This window comes from Artibeus jamaicensis, unplaced genomic scaffold (assembly GCF_021234435.1).
Source record: "Artibeus jamaicensis isolate MK-2021 breed Jamaican fruit bat unplaced genomic scaffold, CSHL_Jam_final scaffold_3222, whole genome shotgun sequence".
Classification (NCBI taxonomy): domain Eukaryota; kingdom Metazoa; phylum Chordata; class Mammalia; order Chiroptera; family Phyllostomidae; genus Artibeus; species Artibeus jamaicensis.
In genome coordinates, this window is record NW_026522038.1 from 925,540 (window position 1) to 951,747 (window position 26,208).

Below are 26,208 nucleotides of genomic sequence, written 5' to 3' on the forward strand. Positions count from 1 at the left end.
GGTAATTTTCTCTGGCTGACAGCAGAAGTCAGAGATTCAAAGCACGAGAAGGATTGCATGTGCTGTTGCTAACCTGGAGGTCAAATAATGTGGGCCGAACTACCTGAGGTGAGAGTAGCCCCAGCTGACAGCCTATAAGGGAGCAAGGATCTCAGTCCTACAACTTCAAGGAACTGAATTCTGCTAATAGCAGCCACGAGTTTGGAAGTATGAACAAGAAGCGGGCCACATAGCAGAGTCCCGACAGGCTCAGTGGCTGAACAGAACCACACAGGGTGATCTGATTATAAATTCCTAACTGGGCAGGTCATGGCGGGTAGTCACGTCTCAAGTCTATTGCTTCCTTAGCAAAGGTCAGTCTTTACCTTAAGGGACCCCTGTCTATCGCTCTTACACATCGCATGGAGGAAAACATGCCTTTGAAATGTCAGAGTAATTTTCTTTTCTAGGCCCCTTGAAGGCATAACCACAGGCACCAGAGCATGACACCACTAAACTCATTGTTATCTTGCTGCCCTCCTATCATTTTTATTTACTGTGAATGTTAAATAGTACCTGTCCCATACCCACCAATGTAAAAGGAGTATATGCCTCTCCATTCTGCTTTTTATCCAATCCTAGTCATTGCTCCACTTTGCTTTCTCCTCCTTCTTAATCTACCACCAATGGATTCTATAACCTTCCTTGAGCTTTTCTCCTTTGACTCTAAATGTATAAAAAGAACTGCAGAACTGCCATTCCCTAGAGCATTTTCTTAGTCTTTGAGATCTTGCTTCTAGGCTTGTACTGTTTTTTGGCTGAAATAAACTCATAAAATTTCTCTGTAGGTTTGGATGTTTTTTTTTCTTTGACAGAAATGTATTTTCTCACAGAGCCTTCAGGTAACAATGAATCCCAGCCAACAACTTGCTTTTAGCCTTGAGTCCCTGAGCAGAGAACCAAGGCCCCCTGTGCCAGACTTCAGACCCGATGCAGCAGTAAGATAATCAACTGGTGACGTTCACACTGCTAAGTTTTTGGCAACTTGTTACATGACAACAACAACAACAAAAAACTAATTCACCATCCTAATCTAAACAACAATCTAAAAATATACTGCCTGTTTTTCTTCCTTCATAATGTAGGAGACTTTTTGGAATAAATATTATTTATTTGCTTGCTTATTTGCTAAGTCTCTCTCTCTTAATAAGGACTATGAGCTCAAAGAGCAAACATAAAAGTAGCTTGGACTTAAAGTTTGTTTAATAAATAGATACATGTCTAAGCGAAGTTTTCTTCAACAAGATCTTTTTTGTCAAATGATTTTCATAAAAAACTTTTAATCAAATTTTCTATCAAGTGTTTTTATCAAAAACACCATCCTGAAAAACCATTTTAATTATTGTGTGTACTTGTCAGGACTGCTGTTGCTGTCCCTCAAAGACCAGAAGATACTTCCATAATACAGATTTCAGTTTATAGTTAGGGTTTAGCAAGGCAGAACCTGCATAAATACTCGCAATTCTAAACAACTCATCTGATGATTTGGTTCACTCCATTGCTGTTGTTAAACGATGCTCGTTGGTCTTCATCTCTGTGAAACGGCCTAGCAAGTTTGCTCGCAAATTATTCCACAGGCCAACAATAGAAATCACCAAGAAAAAATCCTCTCAGGGTAATTTTTTAAATGTTAATTTTCTTTATTAATAGCCCAAAACCAGACATCTCCGTTGGCCTCTGAAAGTCCCTGTGCCTTCCTTCTCTATCCCACTTTCTTCCATAGAAGGTTGGCCTTAATTAACTGCATCAGGAGAATTCTATATCCTCTAACTTCTGGTGGGTTTATCTCAGTGTTTTCCAAGAGAAATAATATATAGGATAAAATATTATTAAAATGTTTTTAAATTTTAATAATTATATCAACATTTTTAATTTTCTAGTAGCACATTTTCAAAATTAAGAAGAAATAGGGGAAATTAGATTTAATAATATATCATATATTATTATATATAAATTACATATATTGGTAAATATATAACTAATGATATATGTTAATAGCTAATAATATGTGCCTTCAATACATATGTCTAAAATATTATGCTTCCTACTTTTCATTAATGAAAAATAGTTAACATAATATTTTGAATATTTTTAATACTAAGTTTGCAAAAATTGTCATATGTTTTACACTTACAACCACATTTCAAGTGCTCAGTAGCCATGTGGGACTTGAGCTACCATATTTAAAAGTGCACTTGAGCAGACTGGAAGGCCCAGCTGGAACGCAGAGGGCAAAGAGTCAGTGTGGGATATCTACTTCCTGACTCCTCTGTGGAGTCACCTCAAACTTGCTTTATCCTTTATCCTACAGTTATAGCTCCTCTCAAGGTGGCAGACTCTATGCATTGCTCACCTCTGGTTCTGGTAACAATTCCTTCATGTCGGTCCATTAATCTCAGGGATGATACTTGTGTTCTTTGTGATTTCCAGAAACCTCTTGCAAACATCTATAATATCTCTTTCCTAAATGCTCCTCAAATTACCCTTATTTGAATATGCCCTCTGTTTGCTGCGTGGGACTCTTTCTGACACAGTTCTTTCACTGGGATTCTTCTAAAAGGTTTAAGGATCATATTCTAGAAGTATTATTTTTGGAATAATTAATTCTGAATATCTAGTTGTCAAATGATAAGGTGATATACCTAAAAAGTGCACTAATAAACAGTAGAATTAATTGGAATCTAAAAACTTTTTAAAGTAATTATGAAGGTGCCTAATGGGAATATACATTCTGTATTCAATAATTATTGTTCAATAAGAATATAGCATAACAGAAAAGTTGTTTTTTTAAGTTGAAAAAATCTTAAAAACTTTAAATGTCAATATTTCCCCATGCTCCAAGACTTCTGTACACAGTATTCTAGCAAGAATAAAAATTTTGAAAATCCTCAAAGGTCTTACATTTTATGGATTAAAAACACCTATGTAACACAGATGTTAACTTGGTTAGCTTTATATTATTGATTTCTAATGTTTATCTTGATTGAAGACCATTAACAAGTTTCAAGAAGGAAATTATACATAAATATATTTTTAACTAGTACAGAATATACAAATTTGAAGAAAACAATCTTTGGCACAAATTTTTAGTAAGAAAACTTACTCTGTGCCCCTTTATGGAAGAAAAGGAGTTTATCCAACTGTAGTATAATCTCTCATATGAGCTTTTTGGAGAATTTCTGAACACTCTTTTGGACCTCTTGAAGTGAATGTCTCTTTTATCACAAACTGTGATCATAATTTCAAGTTTTTATGAAACAGAGAAAATTCTGAGAAAATTATGTATTCTTCTCCAGAGAAATGTAGACATTTCAATGACATGTTTGTTTTCCTAGATGTTCTTGGCCAAAGAAATTGCTCACGGGGCAGATGAACCAATCTATGCTGAAATGGAAAGTACTTGGTCTTCAGTAATTGACCTTAATCTAATGTGAGGAAAACATGTTCTCCTCTCCTCTAAAAAGTAAAGTGTTATTGTACAGAGAACAACCTGGTCGTAAACACACTGTTGCAGAATCTATTTGAGTGAGACTTCAGGAGGCACAGTGAAAACAAAAACATGAAATCAGCTTTAAAAGCTAAACTCCATTGGTCGCACTGATGGCAGCCAAGGCCGTCTCTGTTTGGAAACAGCTGGCAGCATCAGGACATTATGTGTGCAGCTAATTTTGTGGCTGAACTTACACTTAGATATTGGTTAAAATAGAATGGGGAGTGGGAAGGTCACTCTTTAACTGTGCCCTCATTGATGTATATGTGGATTCAACTGAAGAAACTCATACTTTAAGGGCAATCACTTGTAAAACCACAGGAGTGCTACCCCAAACCTCGCCACTTAGAATTGGCCTCAGAAGCCTGGTTTTGAATGACAAACTGGCAATTGGTAAGTTGGGTTTCATGCTTAACATCTTCTGCTTCTGAGCAAAACAGAGCATGCGTTTAAATGGTAAGAGATAAACTTGTTGAATAGTCTTAGAAGAGTATTTTCTTTTCTGGGAATAGGTCCAATGATTACCCAAGATAGCCTTGAAACCGTTTGTGCAAATATCCTTCAGCCAATCATTGAGCAAAATTTCACCTACAAAATTCAGTAATCTAGAATTTTAGGTTACTCTTCCTCAGTGAAATATGTGGAGAATTATAGAGGGAAAAATGTTATAAGGAAGGAAATCTTAAGACTCAGAATAATTGTGGGATAAAAGGTAAGTAACAGGCCAAAACACACATATAGGTTAGTGCCTGGACACAGGAATACTGCCACAGGGAGCCAAGGAAGACATTATACCACCAAAGATTTTTAAATTTTTGTAATGATAATTTGATTTCACAACTAGAGGGTAGTAATGTAGTGGCAACATTTAATGTAAAAATATGCTACTTACTTTGAAAGTAAAAAAATTATATCAATAGCATTTATTTTAAAACCACACAAATAACCACTAAAAACTTGGTTTACTTTTCTCAAAATTGTTTCCTAAAAGCCTTCAGTAAGAAACATAATCTATTATTGGCATTATGTCACATGATTATTCCTCATAGCAGTGTGAAACTGTGAGCATCTTAGCATAAATACTTAATCTTCAACTTCCTCTTTGCAATAGAAAATAGATAATAGTATTTTACCCAACCCCAGACACATAACAAGTTGTTGAGAAATTTTATACTGTTAATTGGTAGATACTTTTTTTCAGTTTATGCCAAATAAAATTTCAGGTTCCAAAATCTCTTCCTAGAAAATAATTCTTGACTGACTCTCTTGGGGAGACCGGTATACTCAGTACTAATGAGAAAAAAAGCATTATTTCCAATGAATGAAAACAAGGAGAGCCTTGTAAAACCTTCACTAAAGCAAACTGTTTAACTCTAGGAAAAATCCACTGAAAAAAATCAGTGTGTGAAAAGTTCTCCCTTTTTATTTTTGACTTGAATAGATAGGAAGCCCAACATCTTTCCTCCTCTGAGTGAGAGAGGCATTTAAAGCTGCTTTTCTGGAACATACTCAGCTGCCCTGTGGCAGCTAAGGCCTAGATGAGTCACCTGCGTTTCTGCCATGAAACATAGCTACCTTGAAGGAAAATTGGTGTTAATTTTCCTCATTTTATATTTTACTCACTTTCTGAGAAAATGGAATAAGTCTTCAGTTGGAAAACAGGATATCTTTTCTTCATGGCAAATATATATTAAAGGTAGAGGCACATAATTAAAAAAAAAAGGAAGGAATTTAAATGTGCATAACTTAGGGTTTCTTCCCACACCCAGGCCGGTCGTCTCCTGTTTTCCTTGAAGGCTTTATCAGGTAAAATTGTTTCTGAAATCTTCTGTAGATGTGAGAATTTGAACTGAGAGGTCAAGTTTAGTATTTCCTTTCCTTTTTCATGTCTGTTTTCTTACCTCTTGCTGCTTTAGAAAGTAGTGGAAACACCCAAGAAACAAATACTAAAATGACAATTCTATCTCTAAACTGATGTTTGCTTACTTTGAAGTTTAGAACTTTGCTTTCTTTCATGTGGGACTGAATGTTGCAGCCAAAATTCTTTCTCTTGCTTTATATCTTTCTGATATAAATTATAGATTCTCAGCCACTCCCTAGAATTTAATCATTTTTTAAATAAAATTTGGCATAATTCAAGCATTTTTAGAACACACAGAATTAAATGTTTCAAGTTCTATATATAGCTAGATAGAATTAAATTGTCTTTTTGAATAAGCTACCCAGAAAATTCTGATGCATCCTAGCATCTGAAAACCACGGCCATAGAGGGCACTCCCTCCATATTATAAGACAAAAGTTAGATTTCATTTAGTTTTTGATGACCTAATCTGCTACACACAGACACACATGCATGCATGCACACCAGGCTGATTATTTGGAAATAATAATCCATTGTACTTGATGGATATGTAGTTAGGTTACATGCTAAGCTGTTGTAATAAAGAGCTGCCAAAATACTCATACAATGCTTTAGATAATACAGTGTTTATTTACTTCTCATGTGTGGTACAAGGTAGGTATGTGGCTCCAATCCAGGAGATTATTTGAGGATTCAAGTTACCTCTACCTTGTTGTTCTGTCTCCTCTAAAATGTTAGCCTCATCGGTATGGCCCATGTTCAGAACTGGCTCATAGCATCATGTCCACAATCCCACCCACAGAGGGGGAAAGAGATAAAGTGGAGGGGAATAAAATTCCTTTAAAAATGTGATCAATGATTGTATACTTTACTTTTACCCACTGGCTAAAATTTTAAAAATGACGTAAAGCATCTTAGTTTATACAGTATATCAGAACAGAGCCAGAACACTTCTAACATCATTAGAAAATTCCAACAGTTCTTTTTAATCTTAATTAATATGTGTACATGTTACATAGTGCTAATAAATTATTTTTAATCTTAACATAGACAGTTATAGCAATGGGTGGGCCTATTTTCTTCCATCTTTTCATTAAAAAATACTTAATATATTTCTGTCTTGGAAAAAAAGTAATTCTACCAACTGTCTTCTAAAATTTTCAATCCACAGCTAGACAATGAGCCAGATACTTAGTCATTTTTTTGAAATGCTCACTGGCTCAGTAAATGTATAAATATACACATGGATAAAATTTGCAAAGTAAAGGGAACCCTAACTTTGTTTGGCCATTAAAGAAGAGTAAATAAAATGATGTGTACAAAATATTCATCTACCTGGTGATGACCATGTAGATGACCCCTAACCTCAGTTACATTTGGTCTCACTATAAACACTGGGTGTGTTATAGGTACAAGTCACCTGAAGGACTCTTCTTCTTTATTACATTTTGGGAATGAAATGGGAGAGGTTTCAGTGGTGTTCAAGAAGAGATACTCAATCAAATCTTGATCTTCAAAATTCTCAAATCTGATCACATCTTCTCCTGAGTAAATCCATTTCCTGACTTCTCATTGCTCTTGGGTGGAAGACTCTTTCAACAGGGAAGGAAATAAACTCAACATAAACAAGATTGCCCCTCTCAAATAAATACAGGAGCAAAATGGAGGGAGTATTGATTCACCTGATGAAATATTTCAAAGACTGATTATCTTTAGGTTCGGCAAGATGAAGTGGTTCAAACCGTATCACCAAGACTGAGTCTTACTCTCTATAACATCTCTAGTCTCATGTCACCTATTTCAATTCCATTGTCAGGTGTGTGCTTCATTTATGACAGGTACTAGAAACTCCAGGACTCTATTCTATATTTGCAGCAACCCTGCCAGAAATAAAATGCCTCTTTCTCAGTCCCAGAACTACCTTATTGCTTTTGATTTAACTAGCCATAATATGAACTTGTAGATGAGGATGTCCAGAACCAATGGCTAAAACCAGGGGGTTGCCATGTCCTAATTATTTGGGTCTGTGTGGATGTCGACCTTCTGAAGCTGCAAGTGAAATCAGACTCACTTACTCACCTCTAATAAAAGTTGGGTGTGGTGGGGGGTGGGGGGAGAAGAGAGTAGTTCCACTGAGAAAATCAGGGAGTGAACCCAGGAAAAATGGACTCTGGGTAGGTCAAAACACACATGTTTATTGCAATTCACTGCTTGCCTGCACAACATCCACACATCTTTTTTTATACCCCAAAATCCAAAATTCCCCAGGTTTACATCAAGCAATAATATCCTATGGAATCAAAAACATATGTACCAGCACCACTCAAGTTTTATCCAGTTACTGCATCTACTGTGAGTTCAGACTTACTTGTTAAGGTACCTTCCTCATGGTTCAGAAATCGACAGAAAAATGATACATTGAACTGTCCCCAGTAAGCATAATATATACATTTATGAGGAGGAAAAAAAGAACTAACATAAAAACTTCTACTTAAAAAGGGGAAATGGGAAGTGGGTGACGTGCAATATACTATCCACATAGACATTATCCTGCTGAACGGGAGCAGAGGGCTACCTTGTCTTGGCTTCAGAGTGCATTTGTTGGGGAGCCCTTCTGTCTGCTCTCTCAAGAGTCTTCTGGAATGATTTCCCTTGTAATTTGTCTTGTAGCACCACATCTGAGAAAGGCCCTGGGGAGAATTTATTTTCTAATGATTATACCCCACTAATAGAGCTGTTCCTGTTAGTGTGGCTTTAGAATCCTGACTGAGGATTGCCTTGGGGGTTGAACAATCACAGCCCTGAGGTTATGAGTATTTGTCTCTCTGGAAACCCAAGTTCCTTAAAAGCTTAGTAAACTCTACAACCTATTTGTTTCCAGTAAACTCAGTGAGTTAGCAACAAAAGCCAGAGTTAGTGTTGATGCCTAATCTTTGAGTCTAGATGCCAGAGGGGTTTTGACCTTGGTGTTCGGTCAGCAGGGATGAGTAGTGCTCCTGGTTTCAATCTTGTTTTCCAATTTCATTCTACACCCCACCCCCGACATTTGCTAGCACAAAATGTAGATTGGAGCAGAGAGCTGAGTTTTCAAACTCCAAAGAGGTAAAATGCTTCTGACCCTCAGCTGTTTTGAATGTCTAGATAAGGGTTATTCTGAGTGTTTTCACTGCTTTTGACAAATCGGCTTTAACTACAGCTTGTCACTTTCATAAAGGTCTTCATCAAGCCTCACAAGAAGAAACCAACACATTGCCGATTTGTTTTCCCAAACGTATCCTCTAATGTCCTGTGCCAATAGGCCTATGCTCTAGCTCAAGATACCCCAAATAGCAGGTTAATCAACTGAGGTATAACTTTCTTAGCTAAAAAAAGAGTGGTCCTCATTGCCTCTTTCCTACCTATATTCAACTAATTCCACATTTTAGAGTCTGGTACTACCCATACTTAATTTCTTATACTGTATTTTTTTTAAAAAAAGTAATCCAAAGCCCTTCCAGATTTAAATGGCTAAAATATATCTCAAACAGGCTTGCCTTGATAAGAGGAATTTATTGGTTCACAAAACCGAAAAGTTATGGAATAGATGGTTTCAACGATGTCAACTGGACTCCCTTTTCATTTGTCCACTTCTCTCCATGTTGGCTACACTGCAGGAGAAACATTTCCCTTAAAACAAAATGAGCTTTTTCCCTTGTGGTTCCCAAACGTTTAGGTTTCCATCCCATAGGACCCACAGTCCCAGTAGAAAGAAAATACATTTCCTTAGCATCACCAGCAAAAGGCTGAAAGTTAGTCTTACCAGTTCTGGTTGGCCTGACTTGGGTTGTATGTTTCCACTTAATTATTCCTGTAGGGAGAGGCGGAGGTTATTCTCTGATTGGACAAGATTTAACACGTGTCCTCCCATAAGCTGAAGGGAGACGAGACAGATCTCCCTGAGCCTCCCCAAGGATAAATCAGAGTGTTACTACCTGACAAAAGGAAAATGGATCCTGAGCAAGTGAAATCAATGGACAATGACAAAAAGTGACTCCACACTCAATGTGACCTAGAAGGCCCTGTATGTTCTGGCCCCTGCCCACCTGGCCAGCCTCCTCCAACTTCATCCTCCAGCCACACGGCCCGTGGGCCTGTGCGCCACTTCTCTCTCTGCTTCCGGACCTTCCCTTTGCTGCCCCGCCCTCTGCCTGGAACAGGACTGCTCCTCATGCCCCAGGAGATTGGTTCGTCACTACTCATTTTCCAAGGGCTTTGCATAAAAATAACTTAAGTTGACTTCTAAACTGAGTTTTACCCTTCCTTTTATCATCTTCCCTCTCCAGTCTCCAAACTCCTTCTTTGCAGTGCTTGTCATAATTGGAATTGAGTACTTAATTGTATGATTACTTTTAGCTCTATCTTGACAAAAAACCCTCTGTCTGTACATTTAAAAATAGCATTTATTTTATTTATTTTTTAATAAATTTTATTTCTTTATCTTTAGAAGGGAAGGGAAGGAGAGAAGGAGAGAAACATCAATGTATGGTTGCTTCTGGTGCATCCCCTGCTGGGAAGTGGCTCCTGCTAGGAACTGGCCTGCAACCTGGGCATGTGCCCTGATGGGTAAAAATAGCATTTATTAAATGAAGAAATGAACAGCTTGAACAAATGCGTGAGCCATAGGAATGTGGAGCTGGAGGTAATTTTTTTCTACTACAATTAATCTCTATGTTTCTGGATCTGGCTTTCCTCCAACACTCTCTCCTTTTACACCCATTTTTCCCCATGTTGCATTTATTGTTGTCTTACAGAGAAGATATTTTCATTGCATAATAACACATGGCTATGGGGAAAATGTGGAATAAAATTAATTTTATGTTTTTATCATTTTTTTCAATAAATTTCTCTGTTTCAGCCATTCAGTTTGTGGTATTTCTTTATTTTATTTTTTATTTTTTATGGAAAGGGGAAGGGAGGGAAAAAGAGAGGGAGAGAAAGGTCCATCAGTTGCCTCGTGCATGCCCCACTTGGGGACCTGGCCTGCAACCCAGGCAGGTGCCCTGACTGGAAATCAATCCGGCAGCCTTTCAGTTCACAGGACAGCAATGCAATCCACTGAGCCACACCAGCCAGGGTGGAGTAAAACTAATCTTAAATTAGGTATTCCTGAAAGGTACATCATGTTGCTCAATGCACAGTGTTCACACTCTGAAATAGACAAACCAGAGTTCTAGTGTTAGTTTAGCCACTTACTAGTTCTTGGTAGAAATTTATTCTCTCTGAGCTATTCCTGATCTGTAAATTGAAAATCATAATATCTAACTTATAAGATTCTTGTAAAAATATAAAAATAATATGTGCTTTGTGTCCAGCACTCAGGAGGCAATCAGTAGTTGGTGTGTGTTCTTACCTCTGTGCTTGCTTCGCAGAGCTGCCGCTCCAGTGAGAAGCTTGGATCAGAAAGGACAGCCATCACTGCACGTCACCCAGACGGAGAGTCTCGGCCACCACAGAAAACCTCGATTTTATTTATCACTTGTGGTGTTCTTTAATATACCCTTATGTTATAAAGGAAGCTCTTCTAGAATTGTATATTATATTACAGACATTACCTCAGCCTCGTCCAAACCATCAACTTTTAATTCATAAAACCTTTCACAGACTCCATTTTTCTCTCCCCAAAGCGATGATAAAACTTGTGAAGAAAGTCCACAGGGCCCACTACAGAGGGAGAAATGGAGGAGGGGACACAATGAAATGACTTGTTTTAGCCTGTGTCACTCACTATAAACTATGCCTGACCAGAGCCACAAAAAGTGGAAAAACACATTAACATTGAACAAATTGGCCACTCTCCTGTATAAGCCCTATCTTCGACCCCAGCTTGTCAGGAGAATAATCTTTTTAAAAGACCCCACTTTTCAGGGACCTTGCTCCATAAGTTTTCTTCTGTTTTCTGTATCTTTAACCACTCATCTCAATTTGCAGTTTCCATCAGTAAACAAGCTCAAGTCTCTCCCATCTTAAAAAATTATGCCCACCATTCCACATCCCTCTGTGGCACCTTTGCTCTCTCCTTCCTCCTCTCTTTAGCTAACCTTCTTTAAATAGCGCCCTGCACTCCCTATTTCCACATCCCCACTTCCTGTTTGTCCTTCACCCTCGGGCTGTCCGGCCTGTCACCACGACCCTGTACTGAAGCTCACTTGGCCAAGGATTGCAGTCAATGCACCAAGGGACACTTCTCATTACACGTCTCAGGTGACACCTCCATAGTATGTGGCCCTCCTGACCAGGTCAGACCTCCTTCATGAAGCTCCTCCTCAGTTGCCTCCCACAGCACCACACACCTCAAGTTCCCTCCTTTGGGGGCTGCTCTGCTGGTTCTCAGACCTCAAGGGTGGCATTCCTCTGTCTCTCTGCCGGGGCTCCACTTCTCTTCTCACTCAGAGCCCACGGTTACTTGTCCCAGCTGCCATCTTGATGCAGATAATTCACACTTTCGTAATCCATTCTAAAGCTCTTTTCTAGGTTTTAAACTCAGATATCCAGCTGCTTGCTACACACCTCCACATGGATGACCCTCTGGTGCCTCAAACTTAACTTTTTCATCACCGATTGTTTTTTTCTCCCACAACTCCCAGATCTTATTTCCAGGGCTTCTTCTTTTGCTGTTATTTCCATCTCCAGTGGAAGTCACCACCACCCATCTCATTGGTCCAGTCACAAACTTGGGTGGCACCCTAAAGCCCTACGACTGCCCCACTTTGCTTCAAAGTAAGGACTGTGCTCCACGTTCACTTGTGATCTTACTGACCATTCCATCCTCTTCTTCCTATGGCTTCATCTCTAAGCCAGATGCTCTAATTTTTTCCTGAGCAACTTGCCCCATCTCCTCATTGGTGTCCTAGCCTCTGCTATTGTGTTCTATTCTCAATCCATTCTCACTGGTACAACTACAGAGATTTTTCCAAAGTTCGAATCTGATCACTTCCTTCTCATTCAAAACACGCTGTAGTGTCCCATTGCATTTCAGCCACAATGCAAAACTCTCCCATGATTTACACTCACCCTCAAGACCCAGATGCTGTGCCCTGCTGCAGCCTGAGCATTCTCACTCCTGCTCTTGACATTTTTTGCCTTGAACAGTCACACATTTTGTTTTTAAGTATATTTTATTGATTATACTATTACAGTTGTCTCGTTCCCCCTCCCCTTTATCCCCTCTGCCCTGCACCCTCCCTCCCACCTGCATTTCTCCCCTTAGTTTATGTCCATGGGTCCTACATGTAAGTTCTTTGGCTTCTCCATTTCTTGTACTGTTCTTAACCTCCCCTGTCACCTTTGTACCTACCATTAGTGCTTCTTATTCCCACTATCTTTTCTCCCATTTTCTCCCCACTCCCTCCCCAGTGATAAGACTCTATGTGATCTCCATTTCCTTGATCTGTTCCTGTTCTACTTGTTTGCTTAGTGTGTTTTTGTTTTTTTTAGGTTCCGTTGCTGATAGTTGTGAGTTTATTGTCATTTTACTGTTCCTAGTTTCAATCTTCTTTTTCTTAGCTAAGTCCCTTTAACATTTTATATAATAAGGGCTTGGTGATGGTGAACTCCTTTAAAATGACCTTATCTGGGAATCACTTTATTTGCCTTTCCATTTCTAAACAATAGCTTGGCTGGATAGAGTAACCTTGGGTGTAGGTACTTGACTTTCATGACTTTGAATATTTCTTTCCAGCCCCTTCTTGACTGGATGGCTTCTTTTGAGAAATCACCTGGTAGTCTTATGGGAACTCCTTTGTAGGTAACTCTCTCCTTTTCTCTTGCTGCTTTGAAGATTCTTTCCTTATTTTTAATCTTGGGTAATGTAATCACGAAGTGTCTTGGTGTGTTTCTCTTTGGGTCCAATTTATTTGAGACTCAGCTTCCTGGACTTCTTAGAAGTCTATTTCCTTTGCCAGATTGAGGAAGTTCTCCTTCATTATGTTTTCAAATACGTTTTCAGTTTCTTGCCCTTCATTTTCTCCTTCTGGCTCCCCCATGATTTGGATGTTGAAACATTTAGAGTTGTCCTGGAGGTTCCTAAGCCTCTCCTCATTTTTTTTTTTGAATTCTTGTTTCTTCATTCTGTTCCAGTTGAATGTTTATTTCTTCCTTCTGTTTCAAATCATTGATTTGAGTCCTGGTTTCCTTCCCTTCGGTGTTGCTTCCCTGCATATTTTTCTTTATTTCACTTTGCATAGCCTTCACATCTTCCTCTTTTTCGTCCATACTCAAGCATTTCTGTGAGCATCCTGATCATGAGTGTTCTGAACTCTGCATCTGATAGGTGGGCTATCTCCTCATTGCCTAGTTCTTTTTCTGCAGTTTTGATCTCTTCTTTCATTTAGGCCATATTTCTTTGTCTCTGTGCACCTGTTAGGTTCTAAGGGGCAGAGCCTTAGGTATTTACCAAGGCGAGGCAACCCACTCTGCTGTGTTGTGGCACCGTATGTGGTGGAGGGGTCAGAGAGGAAAAAACAATACTTATTTGGTTCTTGTTCCCTTTTCAGTCACTTCCCCCACTATCCACAAGCAAATTGGGCCCTTCTGGTGCTGATTCCCAGGGGGTGGGTTTGTGTACATTTAGGACCCAGTGGGTCTCTCCAACAAACTCTCCTGTGAGGCTGGGAGTTTCTTCCACTGCTGCAACCCCCACAGGTTTCTTTCAGTCAGAGGCTGTGAGGCTTTAGTGTCCTGTATTAGAACGCTGGGTTGTGCAGTCTGTCTCACAAACCATTTTTTTCTTCCTGACTTATCCACACACAAATGTGGGACTCCGCTGTCCGCCAGCCTGCACTTCATCCGTCTAGTCTGCTGCCTTGCCATGAGGCCTCTCCGCCCATCCAGCGGCCCGTCTCCACCCCTCCTACCAGTCTGGATGAATATTTCTTCTTTAACTCCTTGGTCGTCAGACTTCCATACAGTTGGATCTTCCGGCAGTTCTGGTTGTTCTTTCTTTCTAAATTGGTTGCTGTCCTTCTTTTGGTTATGTGAGGATGCAGAGCATATCTACTTATGCTTCCATCTTGGCTGGAAATTTCCTCTTGGTTTTTTATCCAACTCATATGGAGTGCGTTGTATTTCTCCAAGCATCCCATGCACTGGAGTGTCCATCTTCATGTACTCTTTTATCTCCACCAAGTATGCTTTGACTTTCTACTGGGCCCGAATACTTCTTATTCATCCTTAAGACTGCAGCTTAACTGTTACTTTCATGAGAAGTTTTCTCCAAAGCTGCACATATGAGCTCAGCACCCTTACTACTGCACACGACACACTTTTCTTCATGTATCCTACGATGATTCATAATTGCCCATTTGTGTATCTGTTTCCTACCTGACTATGAGCTCTGTGAGGGCAGGGGACACATCTTGTTCACTATTTTATCTTGTCCCTATTTTATCACTTAATAAAAGAATAAATCAGTTTATTGAAGTGAGAATAAAGCAATGACCCACCATAACACAAGTTTAATTTTAATATAGCATAAGGATGAGAAAGCAGAGCACGGGAACTGCCACCACTGACTTGAAACAAGAATAAACAGAATAACGTCATTATTACAACTCTCTGAGGGATGTGCTATGACAGTTTCCATCCAGCCCTATCCTCCTGTGTTCTGAGGGTTTCCTAAGCAGACCTTCCTGGTGACACAGGTTGACTTGGTTTGGTTTCAGTTACGCAGTGATTCAAATGCCTCTCAAGAATGTGAACACTGAGTCACAAGGGACATATTTGTGTTTCTCAAGCACTACCATAAAGTATTATAAATTAGAAATTCAGACTTGAACAACCATTGATGCAATGGAAAGTAAGACTGACATTTTTTTAAGGTTAAAGTTCTTTGAAAACACTTCTGAGAAGGTGTTGTGACTAAGTTTTCATTCGTCCCAGATCCTTTGGTCAGCTTCTTGTGAACCTCTGAATTTATGGTACAGCCTTTTTAGAAACAAAGCAATTCAAAAAGTCCCAACTAAAGAGTGGGAACTACTATTCTTTCTCTTGTCACCAACATTATGCTTTTGAATGTTATGCATTACTGTCAATATGCACCCCCCGACATAGGCTGATGCATGAAGTCTCTAAAAGTTTAAAAGTAAAAATGCAAGCTACAAAGTAAAACAATTATCGTCACCAAGAATTAACAACTGTATAATAAATTTATTCCATTTAGCTTTCTTTCTAAAGGTATAGGATATATAATAAAGTGTCATTGCTTGACAAGCAGCCTTACTGGAAAGCATTGTCATTTGCTAAAATGATATGAAACTTGTCTTTTTGTTGAAATAGTTTAGGGCAAAATATTTTACTTATTACACATTTATGCATAGTTTCATTTTGAGTTTTGGTTTCATTAGAAAATTTGTGACTGTGGAAATCTGACTTAAATCTCTCAAAACTCACTCTTTCCAGCCCTACTCTATAAAAGAAAAAAATTATTTCAATTAACTAGATATTTTTAACATTATTTTCTGTCAAATGCGAGTCTATGTCTTCTTGTCCAATGATTTTAAATACACACACACACACACACACACACACACACACACACACACTTTTTTCTATGGCTTGAGAGGAGAGAAATCAAGAAAAAAAAAGTCAATATTTTATTGCAGGACTCCAAGTAACTTGTTATTCTTTCCCTGAGAATTTTTAGGGAATAGATTAATTTTCACTTCACATCTGGAGTGAACAGAATTCCTGCCACAGTGGATGAATGACCTTAAACAATAAAAAAGGAATAACTTAAACACACTTTTCCTAAATGTTTCTGTTACTATAGCATTCTCCTCTGTGTGAGCACAGGCTAGAAATGAAAATGTGATCAGCCAAAGATACAATGTCACAAGTTGATCAGAGCTTCTTTTCTGCCTCCAGGAAAGAATTGAAGTTGGTTTATTTGTTTCCCTTTAGTTTCAGTCTGTGGAAAGAATATTGAGGAAGGCTTAAGTCTGAGAATGGATCACCTGCTGTGTGACCCTGGGCAAGTTACTTAATCTCTCTGACATGTTCCCTCATGTGTTAAACACATGTTCCCTCATGTTTAAAAATAAAAATAGGTTGGGTCATAACTGCCTTACTATTTTCAAGATTATTGTATATACTAAATGAGATAACGTGTATTAAAGTTATTATTTTTGGCAAATTTTCAGTAGCAGAGTCTAGACCACAATTCTGGACTGTATTATTTATTTATATTAGACTGAGTTTCTCTTTCTAAATTTTTGAATATCTGTTTTTACTTTTAACAGCAGTCCTCATCCATCAAAATTATGACTTTACCCTTTCTTGGGTTTTAAATTTAGAGAGAGACTCTTTTAGTTCTCGTTCAATAGGAAAGAGTGGCTATTGGTGTTTTATAATTCAAGGAGATTTTGGGAGGTTTCCTTCATTAAAATATATTAGTATTATCACTAGGATCACACCCACCCGACAACCCACCCCTCCCCCCACCATGCTAAGCTAAACACACCATTTTCTAATTTCTCCTTGTGTATCTCTCCCTAGCTAGTCTAACTAGGATCAGAGATCATAACATTTCAGAGAAATAAAAGTTAGTGGTCCCCAATAAAATACTCCCTTAGGATATGATTTGGATGTTCTGATTTAATATGTGTATGTATTTGTATATGTCGGTTTGCCTTCTATTCCAATCATTGTCCCAGAAACCCCTATCTTATGGTCATTGCTTAGATACAATTTATTCTCTTGAGGCTAAAAGTCTTTGTGAAATGCAGAATAATTGTTTGGCGATCACATATGTTCAACTTAGAGGCATCCCCAATTACTGACAGATCAAGGAGGTTTTCTGCCAAGTAGTGATAATATTGTGCTCTTTAAGAAATAAAATAAAATAAATTAAACAAAGGTGGGTAGTGCCGAGCTGTGCAGGAAACTGCTTGGCCTCTCGTGCTCCCACAGACTCTGGGTTGGCACCGAGACAGGCCCTTTAGTTTTTCTCACAAACATCTAGGCAGTATGAAAACATACTTTAAAATAAACGAGGAACTCTGAAGGTCAAGTAACAACTACCCTATGACCTTTTAAATGTTTGTTTCTTTTCCATACAGACTATCTATAAGAAACTAATTGATTTAACTTGGGGGGGGGCTAAAATTAGTTTATTGTGTACAGCTCTTGCATTAATATTCAACATGATGCTAGAAATACACTCACATGCCACTGCGTGACCATCATTTGGGGTGGGCGTGGGGAAGATAACAGAACCGGTTTGTCTCATTGTCTAAAGAATGGCTTAAACAATTTTAGAAAAATGTGACAAAACTCAACCCATAGAACTTTCCCTTGAGAACAAAAATCCAAAAAAATTCTTCACAAATTGAACTTGTGCAACTTCTAATACTTCTTTCTCCCCCAGTGCATCGGGGTATCAATCCTATCACTTATGTTTCCCCTAATCTTTCCTTTCACTGCTGTTAATCTGGATAACTCTTTGTCAGTTCATCATCCCGTCTTCAAAATATTTATTTTTTTACCCATCACAAAATAACCTAAATGGATTTAATCAACCCGAAAGACAAAAGGGGCACACCGGCGGCTCTGCCAGGTCTCTGTGAAGGTGTGAGGCTGCCCCAGGCCACGGCGATACACATTTGCCCCATGAGTGACGACTCTGCGTGCTCTTAAATATAAAAAATTGTTTTCATTGTATTTGTACACATTAAGCTATACCAACGATTTTTAAGCAGATGTTTACATCTGATTGTCCCCGAATCCTTTGAAAAATACTGTTACTCCCGCCCCATCTCAGAGCTCATTAATCCGAGTCTCCAAGAGGCTGGAAGGAGCAGAGGAGTGGAACCTAGCTGTGTATATGTTTCAAAAGCTCCACGGGCGTTTCTGATTTGTTTTCCCAATGGGAAGATTTCCTGCGATCCCTTTCCAAGGATCTCATCCCCAAAGATCCATGTGCTATTAACGCTTTCAGTAGGTGGCGCTCATTCCACCTGCCAGTTTCCTCCTTTGGCAGGAAGGAATCCTAAATCGTTGGAGGAAGTCAGGAGCAGATCAAGGGTGTTCCCTTTCACCACACCCACATTGAAAACAGATGGCAGAACTTATCTTCATAAACAGTGTGTTAGTGGGGTAGAGCGGTGGGGGCAGGGGTGGGCAGAGGAGTGCTGTCCCTTGTTTATTACACAAATGTAATCATTGTTCCCAACAGTTCCTGCATGCCAGCCTTTTACCATAAAATGCAAAACAAAACAAAAAAATATGGTTAGAAAGCAGATGATAAGAAAAACCAAGTAGATATTTAGACAGAAGAGGGTTGTTTTGTTTTTGTTTTATACGAGGAAGAGATGGGGAACACTGATGTTATTGCTTCAAAAATAATAATAATAATGTGCGCAAATGACCTACACAGAGATAACAGTATCTGCTAAAAAGAGGGAGATGGTGCAGCTTGCAAAGGACAGAAGCTTTAGGGTCAGATGAACCTAGACTTAGTCCTTGGTTCAAGCTCTTTATTTCCAGCCAGGTTACTCAACCCTTAATTTTCAACAAGATATTACCTACCTGATTTAGCTGTAAAAAAACATTACATTCGAAGAAGAAACATGGAAAACAATTATCCCAATGCTTTGGAGCATGGCCAGTATTTAATGACTAGTATTAGATTAGCTTATGAATATTAAGAATAAGGAAATGTAAACGCTGAGTTTTGGGGTGTGTTTTATTTCAGGGTTGTTTTTGTAACAAAGAATAATGGATAATTATTCTGAGTTTGAAGGGAAGATTTCTATATCTGTCAGTACTAATAATAGAAACATTTGGAGGAAGATGAGCAGGAAAAGACAAGAGGATTGTGTTGCAGCAAAGAAAAGGCCTGATCTTGAACTTACAGAACTTGAGTCTGAGAGATGCACTTCCATTCGCAGGCCACATGACCTTGAGAAGGTCATTGAATCTCACTTTCCATATGTAGAAGATGGGATTAAATGCCATCTTGAAAATGCATATGATATTGACAATTAAACATTAAACATATACTGTATGCCTTACCATAAAAACATAATAGTGTACAAAAATGTTTTAAAAACTGTAAAACCTTAAATAAATATAAAATGGTGCTGAGGTAACCGCTGATAGTTAAAATTTTATTCTTTATTGAAGTTTATCATTAAAGTTGAAAAATTATTCTCTCAAAAGAAAGTGGGATATTAAGTGAGTTACCAAATTTGGGTGAGAATAAGAAGAGTAGCTATTGGATTGTGAAGTCAGAATTTGTGAGAAGAAAAAAGATTGATATTAGCAACATGTTTACAATATTTTTGGAGGCATTTCCATGTCATTTGTTCCTTAAATGATCCTAATATTCTTTTTATAATGCTTTTGGCAATATTTTTAACAGGATTAAACATTTGAGTCTCACCTGATATTGTATTTTGTCCCTATTAAATCAGCACACATAATTGATAGTGGCAGCTTTAAATAAGTTAGGATTACATCATTTGTATCTATTTCTTCTTTTTTAAGATTTCATTTATTCATTTTTGGACGGAGGGGAAAAGAGGGAGAGAGGGAGAAGCATCAATGTGTGGTTGCCTCTCATGCGCCCCGCCCCTACTGGGGACCTGGTCCTCAAGCCAGGCATGTGCCCTGACTGGGTGTTGAACCAGTGACCCTTTGGTTTGAAGGCCAGTGCTCAATCCACTGAGGCACACCAGCCAGGGCTGTTTCTATTTCTTTAAATTTTCCAAATTATAGAATGAGAAATGTAACAATAAGAAAAAATATCATAGAAAAAGTAAGTAGAAATCATATTAATAAAAGAGAATCTATCAGAACCATCGTCATATTATGACTCTTGGCTTTAGATAACAATGGTTTTATTAATGCTAATTTATATCAATAGGTTAAAATTTTACATCTAAATGTTTCCTCAGAGATTTTTTTAAATTAGCATTCTACCTATGTTAAAGACATACTTTTGTGTGGCATGCAGTCATGTCACTGGACGAAAGGAAACAAGAGAGCCCCTTTGCAGAAATGACCCCTGTGCTGCTTGAAGGTCAATGTTTTTTTAAGCATGCAGAGAATCCTCATCATGTTATACTTCAGAAACAGGTTTTCATAAATGGGAAACAACAGCCAATGATTTAATGCTTTTGTTAAGCCACTATAATTCTTTCAAAGCAATATGGATCACAACAATTTCTCTTTGTTAAAGAGAAAAATCAACTCTTTAAAGAAAATTTCCTAGTATGCAAGTGAGGAGGAAATTAAGAATTGCCTATTATTTTTTTCTTGTTAGTACAAGAAATTTGCATTGTCAAGCAAGCTGCTGTTGTCAGCTCTTGAATGGACAGAGCAGACAGGAAGCTGCCTCCACCCTCAGTAGCTGGGAGGCTGAGCAAAAGAGTTAGACAGCAGGTGCCCAGGCCGATCAAGGCAATTTCCTAGCCCACACTAGCAGGTCCCGGACTTGTTCTGTTTCTTTTTCTTCATGAAAGAAGCAAAGATTTCTCTGTCTGGAAGCAGTGCTGCTATTTCTAGTCTGAGGGGAGAAATGGGAAGGAATTTGATAACAACTGACTCATTAAAACAGCACATTACTTTTAAAAATAGATTATCTACACTTATAAAAGGAATCTCAAGAAAGCACGCAATTAATAAAAGCTGGCTCTGAGTTACCCATACAAATGTGCATTAATATCCAAGAAATAACTGACTATGTGCACTATATCTTTTCTTTCCCAGAAATAGAACCAAGAGGTTTTTGTTTTGTTTTGTTTGTTTTTTTATCAACAGCACAAAAATCTCACTATTTTACACCTGGGGATCTTCAGAATTTTACTTCTCTTTTGCTGCTAAAAAAGTCACTGTAGTCAAAAACAGTAATGTATTTTCTTTTCAATTAAAATTAAAAAGCCCTCCATGTGTTTAAGGGTGGCATGAGGGTGCAGAGAAAGTAGCTGGTGAGAAAAGGTTTAGGGCCTGTTGCAAAACCAACTGCAAGCCAAGTATGATTCCAGATAGATAAGAACCACCTGTTACTACACAGGGTGAAAAATTTAAAAGATGAAATGAGAAGGAAGTGACCCTAAAGATCATTTTTCCAATTATCATATGTCACTATGGAAATGTGTGACTGTTGATGAGACACATGTGAATACAGCACTTGCCACATGTTATTCAATGTAAGAAGACATCATGTATTGCTAGTCAATCAAGAAAAACTCCTGGAAGTAGATGGCTTATGATTGGTAATCAGAATAGCTACTCCGGCACTCACCTGGTGTCTCATTTGATCCTCACAACAGCCCTGTTGTTTTAGAGGGTGTGTAGCAGATGACAAAACTGATACACAGAGTTAAGGAGACCAGGCTCAAGGTCACGCATTTAGTAGAGTAGTCGAGATTCACTGAGGTCTGTCGGACACACCCAACTCAAGCTCTTAGCAATTCTGCTTTACTGTGCACTATGTAAACATATACCACAGTTTTTGGCAAACTTTACTTTTTGGACTTAAAAAAACAAATCCAGGAAACCTCCCCGGCAACTTGAAGTCCAGGAGCAACTGCCGAGACCTTGATGATAGTGTACAGTTAGAAAAGACGGAGATTCATTTCCACAGAATGAAATGTTTAGGGAAAATAAATGTTTTTTCTGAGCCTATGCAAAATCAGAAATCTGAGTCAACTTTGTTTCAAAATGGAGTCAACAATGTTTCTTTAAAACACACTTTAAACATTCATCTCAGTAACAATGTGACACATAGAGTTCCCTTCCTTAACTTTCAAAGAGGGCATATTCCGATTTCATAAAATAATCAGAAGACTTTACCTGTGAAGATATTGCAGACACGAAAGAGTGGGATACACAAAAGAACTCGTGTTGGCTTAAAAGGGTCACAATGCAGCGATGCTATAAAAGATGTTGGCAAAATACGTATTTAAAACTCGAATGTCAGTAACGCGACAGCTTAAAGAAAGAAGACGAATCTCAGAATCTACTATTCGATATCATGATTCTCATGGGCTTTGTTCTTCATCTCATTTTTAAATAAAAAGTTGTGATTAGGAAAAGGAGCATTATAAAGAGAAGCAAAACTACTCGGCAACAGAAAAGAAAAACTGTCAATGAACAGGCGTAGTTGTCGAGTCCGAGTCCGGCACATCAGGGAAAATCGAGCGTCTGTCTTTCGGAATTTTGTCCTTGATGGGTCTATTTCTTCGTTATTTAACTATACGAGTGGGGAAAACATTTACAATGGAGGCTCTTACGGGAGGAAACCTACGCATTTAAGGTACAGGCTTCCTTCTCATCACCAAATCTAGCAAGAGGTGGTCACTGAGAAATTCCTCTTGGATGTGTGGGAATTCCTCTCCTTCCCAGCCCACGTGGCAAAGTAAACAGAAGGTGGGCTGGGCCGGGGAGTAGCCAGCGGGTCCCGGTCAGGTTCCTAACGTGTCAGAATCTTTGAAAGTGCAGGCCCTTAGTGTACTAAGGGCATGTCCTGGAAGAACCTGAGGAGTGAGTCTGCTCTGCAAGATTCAAGTGATTGTGTCGAGAGGATGCCAAAACCCGGGAGAGGCGGTGGACCGCGGGATGGAGGTGCGGGCCTTTGCGGGATGAGGTGGGTGCGCGCGGAGCGTGTGCCAGGAAGTCTCAACGGAGGTTGGCGAATGGGATCGAGTAAGGGGACTGGACAGAGGTGGGCGCACGCGGGGGAGAGGGGGTTCATATACCTCTGAAGGAGTGGTGGAGTGAGGTACCAACAAAAAGTTTAAAAGGTTAACTGGGGTCTGGCATCCTGGTGCCAGGCACCCACGACACCTCCCCCTGCGCGCCTGCCCCGCGCCCTCACCCGGGGTAGAGAAGTGTCCGAGGGTCCCCCGGAGCCCGGGGTCTGGCCGCGGCGCCCGGGGGCTGGATCTTCCCCCGCGCGCCCGCCCTCACCCCTCGCTCGGGCGGGCGCTCCGCTACCTCCCTCCCGCCCCAACCCGCTCCGCTCGCTGCCTTGCGCCAGGGCAACTGGGCCAAGACCACGCGCCCCGGTGGCCGGCACCCGAGCGCCGCAGCCTTAGTGCAGGGCACCCCGGCTGGGGGGTGACTCCCGGGGAGCGGGGGCTGAGGGCCCCAGGGCGGCGACGGAGGCCCGGCGGAGGAGGCGGAATCCGGGCGGAGGAGGAGGAGGAGGAGGAGGAGGAGGAGGCCGGGCGGCGGCGTTGGCGAGGCAGCAGAGGAGGAGGAGGAGGAGGAGGAGGAGAGCTCGGGCGACAGCCGCCTCCGCGAGCGCAGCGCGCCCTGGCCGGGCTGGCATGCGAGTCACGTCCGCCCCCTCGGCGCGGCCGCCCCGAGACGCCGGCCCCGCCGAGTGATGAGAACAGACGTCAAACTGCCTTATGAATATTGATGCGGAGGCTAGGCTGCTTTCGTAGAGAAGCAGAAGGAAGCAAGATGGCTGCCCTTTAGGATTTGTTAGAAAGGAGACACGACCGCGACTGCTGCATTGCTGCAAGGCTGCGGGACGAGAACGAGGTCAGAGCGCTTCTCCTTCCCGCGAAACTCCCCCTTTCCTCTCCCCTTCGCTTTCTCTCGGGCTTCCAGGGACGGGGGAGCGAACCCTGCAGTGTCACCCACAAATACCGAGAGGGAAGAGGGAAGCTTCACAAATTACTGGAGCCTCTTCAACATGGCTGACAAATATAGTTTTAATCCCCCCCCCCCCTTTAAACCTATAGTTCTGCGTTCTCTCCCCTCTCCTGCGGTGGCTCGTCCGCTCCCAACCCGGAAAAGTTACCTTTGTCACTCCGACCAGTCGCTTCCCCGGCCTTTTATCCCCAGGAAAGTGTGGTTTTCCTTGGCTCTCCTTCCTAAAACAGTCCGGGTCTGGGGGTCCCTGCGCTGCCCTCCAGCCCTCCCACCCGCTTCCTCGGGGGAGGGCGCACGAGCCCCCGTGCGCCCGCGCCCACCCCGGAAAGGGCGCAGACGGGCTTTTCGACCCTTTCCTCCGCCGGCGCTCGGGCTCTGGGTGTGCACTCGCCTCCCTACCCCCGTGTCCTCTTTTCGGGGGGCGTGCGAGCGAGTGTCACGGGGAGCGAAACCGGAGCACACCGAGGGGGTTTTGTTTTTTTTCCTAAGTCCGCGCGTTTTGTGAGCGGCGCCGAGGGAGAGAGGAAAGAATAGTTTCTCCGGTCCCCCAAACAAGAGCAGAACCCACTTTCTCGAGGCGCATCAGCCCCTAGACGGGCCGAGCCCTGCAGCCTGCGGAGTGAGTGTGAGAGAATTTGTGGGCAAATCTCTGTCCGGGCTTTGTGCTGCTCCCGAATCCGCTCCGTGGGGCTCCCGGTAAGTGACAGGCAGACACAAAGGCAGGCGCAGGCCCGGGGAGGGGGCCGGCAGGAGGGGGAGCGCGCGGAGTTGGAGACGGCAAGGTCAGGGGCGCCCGAAGAAATGAAACCCAATCCCAGCGAAGAAACGGAGGAGTGGAGAGGCAGATTTTTCACAGTCCCGTCCAAATTTCTCCTTCTCTCCTGGCTGCTCTCTTTTCTTGGTTCTTTTATCTCTCTGCCGTTCACTGTCTCTGCTTTTCCTCTCCCTTCTCCTCCTCCTCCACACACTCACTCTGAAATCCTTACGAATCCTTTCACTGGGGCTGCTTGACTGGCGTTATTAAGCTAACAGAGTTTCTATGGCGAGTTTTCTACCTATGGCAAAATAAAGTGTGGCCTGGATAGACTCCTGAGAAGGTCTGCTATGAAATACCTCGTTTGCTGGCCACTGCCTCGGTGACATACTTTTAGCTGCATTGAGTGATTTCCCCCTCGTTCATCTAGTGTTTAGGAACTGAAAGAAGGGTTATTTTCCAGTTATGTGCTTACAATTTAGTGAAATAGTTTTTATATTTGCTTGTCTAGGAAGTTGGATACATATATGGATTTAAAATCTCAAATCTCATATTAGATTTTGTAATTTCCCCTCTTTAATCAGGGTTAATAATGGCAACTCCAAACCCCCAAATAATCACCAACAAATGATATATCATAAGAGTAAGGTTGTATCTTAGGGGAAGTTGAGATGTACAAGGAAAAGACGTCGATTTTGTGTGGTTGAAGGTTGTGAATGTCATTGCCTTGCTAATGAAATAATTATTTTGCACTTTAATGGGAAGTTGAAATACTGGAGGGGAGTTATATTATTTTATATGTTTGCATATGTGTTTCATAATGGATTTGAAATAGAATACAAATTTCAACACAGTGGATATTGATTTTTTTAATGTTATTAAGCAGAGAAGTGTTAGTGAATGATTGGAAAGTCAAGCTTAAGTTAATAAGACACATATATGATTAAAAACAAGACAAGGAAAAACACAGTAATAGACATTACTCCGTAAATAAGATTTTTGAAACCATCTGTCCTCAGTAGTTCACTTTGTAACTCTTTCTATTTTGATCTCTCAACAAGCTGTTAAGTTTACTTTAATTGTTGATTCTAGAGGTTATTTCACATGAACAGGGAGAAGTATTACTCATCTCTGTGACATAGAAACAGCTCATTTGGTTATTTTTCATAAAACATTAAAGAAAAAGCACAGGGATGATCATAAATGCTTAGTAGTTGCTGAGAAAACTATGGTTAATTATTTCAGCAATTCAGAGTTAAACATAATTTCTTTTGCTAACAGAGTCATATCTAACTACTTTTGGGGAACTTTTTAAAATGTGGTAGATACTTCAAGTTATTCAAATAATAGTAGATATGGTATTTTCTATTCACATTGGTAAATAAGACTACCTGTATTGCTTAATAATTTTGACTGTGACTA

At 40.3% G+C, this 26,208-nt stretch overlaps 1 protein-coding gene and 1 long non-coding RNA gene across 4 annotated transcripts in view; one reads left to right on the plus strand and one right to left on the minus strand.

The window, feature by feature from the left end:
* Positions 1-10,310: 10,310 nt before the first annotated feature.
* LOC119056129 (uncharacterized) lies at positions 10,311-24,397 on the minus strand. Of its 2 annotated transcripts, none has more exons than XR_005083826.2 (3): positions 24,181-24,397; positions 10,982-11,090; positions 10,311-10,577 (listed from the first exon to the last, which is right to left on the minus strand). It is a non-coding gene; the product is annotated as an uncharacterized LOC119056129 (long non-coding RNA). The 2 variants fall into 2 exon arrangements; XR_008390052.1 differs by having other exon boundaries at positions 10,780-11,090.
* TET2 (tet methylcytosine dioxygenase 2) overlaps positions 23,636-26,208 on the plus strand; it is a 115,402-nt gene continuing 112,829 nt past the window's right edge. For both annotated transcript variants that reach the window (XM_037154447.2, XM_037154448.2), the window contains exon 1: positions 23,636-23,918. The gene's annotated coding sequence lies outside the window, so the exon portion shown is untranslated. The remainder of the gene's footprint in view (positions 23,919-26,208) is intronic.